Raw genomic sequence first — 7,084 nt, 5'->3', positions numbered from 1 at the left:
AAACAAGATACGATTCCTATCTCAAATTGGTTTCAGTTGGTGAGGATCAGATAAGTAGAACAAGTCCTATTTCCTGCCTGTACTCCCTGGAGCCCAGGCCCAGGCAGGTGGAACGAGGGATCAGACAGGAAATAGATAGCTGATGCATTTATCACTGGGTGAATAAAACCTGTTTGAATATCTTATTTCTAATGTTTAGATTTATTTTTGCTTTTCCATTTCCCTCTTCCTTTCTTAGGCCTGTTTATCACGATGTTCAACCTTCACTGCTCAGGTGTCTAATACCCAGTGTGAAGGAGTCCAGAATGTTAGGGAAGAAGGCAGTATTTACCTTCAGGGTTGGGTGTCTAAACATATGCCTAGATCCTTCTCCCTTCTCATCACATTAATTCTCTGACTTGCTTCCAGGAAGATTTAGTATTGTCTAGCCTTGGCATAAATAAAATTAAGTTTTTTATTGATATATCTTAAATTTTATAAAACTGGGTTTCAAAATCGAAAAGTTCTCCATTTTGCCTGAAAGTTGAATTATTTGAGAAATGATCTCTGAAATGTGATCATATGAAATTTATTTTATTGTGACTAAATTGAGGTTTTTGAAGCTCATTGCCACTACCTCTGCTGGCTTCCTTTGAAACTTTTGGTTTTTTTCAATTTACAGAGGCAAAATTAAGGCTGCCTGGCCTTAGAAGGGCTCTTCCCTTCTCCCTACGCTCTAAAGCTAAATATTTTGAAGATGAAGTGATGTGTTTCATTTGCTTTTGCTGCAGAAGTCTCATAGAGCCGAAGTAGTATGTTTTTATCAGTCCTTGAGCGGAATGGGGACAATGTGGAAATAGAAAAACTTAGCTTTGCAGAGTCCCCTAAATGCCTTGTCCAGCACTTGAAGTATCCCTCAAAAAAGTGCAAGTACATTTCAAAATATGTATAATCTTTCTGGGGTGATAATATATAAACTCACAGTTAGGTAGTTCGATATAGAGACTTTGGATGAGCCTGGGCTCTACCCTTGGCTGAATACACTGATTTAAGTCACCTCATCTCTCTGAACCTTAGGGTTTTTAAACCATAAAATGAGATTAATCCTGTGTTCCTTCGCTTGCTCACAACATTGTTATGGAGCAAATGAGATAATGCTTATGAAAGTGCATTGTAAAGTTAGGTGGTGCAATTGAAATATTTAAAACATATTAGGTTATTTATCAGAGGTAATAATTAGTGGCAGGGCTTTTCACAGGAAAGGAGACGACACTGTGGGCTGGAACGACCAGGAAATTCTTCATGAGGCAGGAATGGTCTGAGATAGTCTCTGGGATTGGGAGGAGTCATAATGGCAAGCACTAGGGAGAGGTGATTATGGGAGAAACGCATTGTAGGCAGGACTCTTTAAGGAGTACAGTGAGTGTTCCCCAACTTCATACTTGAGCCAGACTTAATCTGCTGAAGCAGAAAGTTCCTGACAACACTGTAGAGGCCACTGAGAGCCACACCAGGAGGTTTAACCTTACTACTGCCAACAAAGGATGGTCACTGAGGGTTGTTAAACAGTGGACTGATGAGATCGATGCTGTGTTTTTTAAAAAGATAAATTATTCTGTGGGATATGGAGTAGGATCCAGGGAGGAGACCTTATTAGGAGGAAGGCTAGTTCAAAGGCTGTTACAGAAAACCGGATGTGAGACGCTGAGGGTCTCCACTTGGGGCTGTCCTCTAGAGAAGCAAGCACTAGAGGGAAGTTCAAGTCCACTTGCATGTTGTATTCCTGCAACTGGGAGCAAAGAATCTTTGCAAATATGTGTCCAAAGTAGCTAAGTCTTACTGAGCAAATGTTTATTAAGCATCTGCTAAATGAGGGCACAGTGTGAGGGGCAATGGGGATATGAAAATAGATTGATTATGAATTGTGTTCTCAGAACTCAGCTAATGGACTAAATAATGTATACTTTTAAAAACTTTATCGAAGTGTGATTTACATACATACACAAAACTTAAGTGTAGAGCTTGGTGAATTCTCACTGAGTGAACTCATATTATTAGCACCCAGATTGAAACAGATGTAATCAATATCCCAGAAACCTCCCTTGTTCAATCTCTGAGTCACCGTCTCCCCATAAAGATAACCGCTACCTCTACTCTTTGACTTATAATTTCATGGATTAGTCTGACCAATTTTTGAGCTTCTTCTGTGTCTGACATCTTTCACTCAGTCACATTTGTGGGACTCATTCCGCATCGAGCATATAGCAAGTTTATTCATTCCTTTGCTGTGTAGTCTAGTCTCTGAATTTACTTATCCTTGAAATTGCTGATGGACATCTGTAGGGTATTACAATTACTGATGCCACACAGGTTCTTCTTCTTATACATGTCTTATGAATGAACAGAGGTCACATTTCTTGGGGGTATATACCTACAGGTGTAATTGCTGGATCGCAGGGTATGTATATGTTCAGCTTTATAGGTATCGTCAAATGGTTTGCAAGGTTGCACCAGGTCACATTGCCTCCAGTGGCACCTGAGAACTCCCACTGCCCCATGCTCTTGTAGACCCTTGGTGTTGTCTGTCTTCTTCACTTTACCCACTCTGTGCAGACTGTTGTTATAGATATGAATTTTCAGGACCACAAGACAAGGTATCCAGTGGCCAGTACCAAGAAGGCTTAAGAAGTGATTGGAAAGTTTAGAGGAGGGATTACATCTATTGTGTTTGGTAGGAGAGCTGGGCCTTGTAAGGTAAGAATAGTGACTATACATACTCCAGGACCACTCTACATTTTAAGAATCATGCTTAGAAATTATGAAATTGCAGTGTTTCGGTGCCTAGGCCACATCTCTCAGCAGCAAAACCGATCTTTTCTCACCTGCTGTGCTCCCCATTTTCCTTCCAGAAGGTATGATCACAGGAGGTATAGACAGGTTGTCAGCTACAGAGAGGCAAAGAGGATGTCTGGTGCAATGAGAACAATTTTAGTAGAGACACAAGTCAGTGACCCAAGTAGCATCCATATTCCTGTTAATGAGCAGAAGAGTGAGAAGCTGTATCGTGCTCTAAGACTGGATAATACTTTCTCCTAGTTTCTTGGAACAGGGTAGAAAGCTCATCCTACTCCCAAGACAGCTTGCATTTTACCTGGATACAGGATGAGAGTATCTCCTCTGTCAACTATGACCTCATTTCAGGGAAAATGCATCCATCAGTCAAATTTCAGGTGTATTGAAAAAGTATTTACATACTCTTAAAATAAAAGGGGAAAAAACCCACCATAACCTATAATGATTTAGTGCCTCACAACTTATCTGTTGGTTGAATACCTCCTCAGGGGAAAAATGCCATTTCCTTGTTAGCTTTTATCTTGACATGTGGAACTTTGCTGGTTGTTTATTCCGGTAACGCTCAAGGTTGAAACCAAAGCAGTTTGAAAGCTGGCATGATTATTGCTCACGTCTTAGAGTATTTCTTCTTTAGGCTGTCAGCAAATATGAGCAAATATATCTTAAATTATTTAGTTAGGGAAAATAAAGTGGTCCTGCCTCCCTCTGAGTAGACACAGGAGCTACTGTCCAGAAAATTCTCCTCTGTGCCTAAGCTTAGGAATTTCTGATATAACTCAATACACATATTTCCAAAATACCCCTCCTCTTCCAAACTACACACATTAATTATGGTGGAAAATGGGAGAGGGAGAAATCCTAAAAATATATCACTTTGTAGCCACAACATTATCATAAACAATAGAAATCCTATCAAAAATTCCAGCAGAGTTCAATACCTATTGGCATTTGCCCCCTGCATTATAATCAGTAAACTCTTTGCAGCCTTAAATGCTGGGACTTAGGTTTTGCCTCTCTAGATACAGGTCCATGAGAACATACGTGTCTCTTATAAGAGCTGGTTCATCAAAAATTGTAATGTTATTATTCTTCATGAATCAATGTTGTTAACGGAGTGGTGAGTATAACCCCATGGTCTTTATATCCTCACTCTCAGCTTCAGCAGGTAGCTTTACCTTGAAAACCCTAGAAATTCTTGAAGCCACTAGAACAAACTCGGCTGATACTGAAGTAGAGTTGAGGCTTTTTTTAATAGTAAAAACTTGCCCCTGATAGTTCTTTGATTTGAAACAATTATTAATGTGCTTGGGAAAATCCATGAAACCAATAAAACTTTCACATGATACTGACATTATACCTGCATTTACTAATTCTTTGAAAAAGAGTTTGTTTTAATCAGATATATGCTGTAGCAGAACCAAAAGTACCGTGTCCTGCAGTCGCAACGAGTAGACATATTTTCCATATCCAGTATTTTTGTTTGTATTTGGAAAATAGAGCCCCCATGTCCAGGACAAATACCTGTATGTCTCCAGATAACAGCCACTGGGGCTTAGCGATGACTCCTAGAATAGCCAGGCTATTCAGTCGGAGAGCGTATGAGCAGCCTTACGGTTCAAGAACATGAGAGATGGTGAGTGTGTTTTGGACTTCAGTAAGCAGATATGTATATAGACTCTTGTGATTGCCGATTGAGTAAACTGCAGCTTTCACTATTGCATTGGGTTCTTCTCCGCCAAATGAAAACATCAACAATGATGAAATCTAAGATTACAATTGCATTCTGGGGAAAAAAAGAAGACGGACTTCTAGAAGGCTCAACCAATTTAAGAATATTGGTCATGTGTTGGATTTGGGCCTAGCCCAACTTCTGCACCCAGCTGGTTATGTAACCTTGAGTAAGTCACCTAACATCTCTAAGCCTCAATTTTGTCATGTGTAAAGCAAGCATTTGGTAGTACCTAGAGAAGTATGGGGAGGAATTTAAAGTGCTTAGCCCAATTCCCATAAAACTGTAAGTACCATAAATATTTGGGAACAAATAGAAGTCAGTGCATGAATAAAATTATTTGTGAAAAAAGCATTATTTTAAGACTTATATGGTATTTTAATGCACTGTGTTATAAAATTCTAAGGCCGGAGATCTGTTACCTAAACTGTATTCCCAATCCTTATTGAAATGACTGACACACATGAGTAGGTGCTCAAAAATTTTCTTGAATGTAGATATAACTGAGAATAATAATATCTTACTTTGGTGTAAATCATTATTTGTAAGGAGCATTTTCTCATATATGTATTCATTTTATGTCCACAAAGAAATGTTAGTACCAAAAAAGCAAAATCAAAAACAAAAATACTCAGAAATCTCTAATTTACAATATATTAGAGTTTAAAAGAGCAGAGCTCTGTATGTGAACGTCCATAGCAGCATTATTCATAACAGCCAAACAGCAGAAACGGCCAAAATGCCCATCAATGGATGAATGGATAAAGTATGGGGTGTCCATACAATGGATTACTGTGCAGCCATAGAAGTAACAAAGTACTGATCTGTGGATTTTCCTTGAGAAGACGATGCTATGTGAAAAAGCCAGACACAAAAGGCCGTGTATTAAAAGACTCTATTTATAGGCATATCTATAATCTAAGTTTTCACCTAGATCGCTTCTCTCCATTCCTTGCTCAAAGTAGCACCGGGTTCCGGAGTGCGCAGGCATCCGAGCTGGACATTGTTCCCTCCCCTCTAGTGCCCAGCCCAGGACACTAACTCGAGAGAAAGCATCCTCTGCGCTGCAGGCTGCCCACAGCCAGGCCCCGCCTGTGCCGCTCTGGGTTCGCGCTAGGCTCCCCCTGCAGGTGCTCTCACTGTGCTCCCAGCGCTCAGTAGTACATGGCCGAGTCCGAAGATTGCGCCCTGCGTTTCCCCAGTGGGAAGGACTTGTCGCTCTTATGATGGGCCTGAAAACCCTGACGCTCAGCCCTCTGATTTTCTGATGAGCTCTTCAGGGGGAGCTCAGGCTCTTTGTTCTGGTGCTGCCCGTACCAGAAAACAGAAACCGGTAGCTGTGCTCGTAGGTGCAGTTCAGGGTCAGCGGTGTCCCCTCGGGGAGGGTAACAGGGCCTTCTGTCTGCGTCACCGTGTCTCCACGGGTCCCTGCTGGGGGAAAAGAAAAGTAAAGACTTCGTTATATGGATAATGTAAGAAGGATAGTTTCAAATTTAGTAAAGGCAAAAAACCATCCTCAAACCAAGCAATAGAACATCATGGGACTTTCGAATAAATGTCACTTACTCAGTATCAGCAAGATTACAAGTCCCGAGTAGGAAGCAGACGGCATGGCTTGTGGAGAAGCGGCAGAAGGTCTCATCTGGGGATACACCCAAAGCTGAGAGGGCCGTTCCTCTAGGTTCTTGATCCTTCAGTGCAATCTTTTAGAAAATCTTGGTTCAGGTGTTTAGCAAGACAAACTACCCTGCGAGATCACCTCACAGGCTTTAAAAAAGAGGCACGTGCTCAGAAGTGGAAGATGAATTTGTGTCAAACCACCAGCTGAAGGGAGCAGCGCCTTCCTGTGATTCCCCCCGGACCCTGCGGGCCACTTTCCAACTGAATTGGTGTTGACCCTGGCAGGAGCCTACGTTGTAGACATAGAAGGGAAATAGGTGTCTGGGGTGAGGGGCAGGGCTCCAGGAAGGAAGCACCAAAAGTTTTTGCAGACTTCAAGTGGTGTCTGAGGTTGAGACAGGGGTCTGTCACCGTCTTTAATACGCAGGGCACTATGGCTCCCCAAATCGCCCTCATCCCAGCAGCTAGTGTCTGTTCCTGCTGAGGATTAAGCTGGTTTGAAGCTATCATGGTATACTTAGGGCATACTGAAAGCGTAAAAAAGGCATGATCTGAGGGGCGCCTGGGTGGCTCAGTCGTTAAGTGTCTGCCTTCGGCTCAGGGTGTGATCCCAGCCTTATGGGATCCAGCCCCACATTGGGCTCCCTGCTCCACTGGGAGCCTGCTTCTTCCTCCCCCACTCCCCCTGCTTGTGTTCCCTCTCTTGCTGGCTGTCTCTCTCTCTGTCAATAAGTAAATAAAATCTTTAAAAAAAAAAAGAGGCATGATCTGAGACCTTTTCTGACATATTCCTCCACTGATCCCCCTCGAACCAAGGGATGTGCTGACAATGTGCTCCCTTCTCTCCCCTGCCTTTGCCTAAGTAACTTCTATTCATTCTTTAAGAACCAATTTACACAGCAT

At 41.9% G+C, this 7,084-nt stretch overlaps 1 pseudogene; it reads right to left on the bottom strand.

Annotated features, from left to right (window-relative positions):
* Positions 1-5,697: 5,697 nt before the first annotated feature.
* On the bottom strand, positions 5,698-6,173 carry LOC125282725 (T cell receptor alpha variable 18-like; annotated as a pseudogene).
* Positions 6,174-7,084: the final 911 nt, after the last annotated feature.

Source organism: Ursus arctos, unplaced genomic scaffold, assembly GCF_023065955.2.
Source record: "Ursus arctos isolate Adak ecotype North America unplaced genomic scaffold, UrsArc2.0 scaffold_17, whole genome shotgun sequence".
Lineage (NCBI taxonomy): Eukaryota > Metazoa > Chordata > Mammalia > Carnivora > Ursidae > Ursus > Ursus arctos.
The sequence above is the reverse complement of the archived record's forward strand: the minus strand, read 5'-3'. Positions and strand labels throughout refer to the sequence as shown.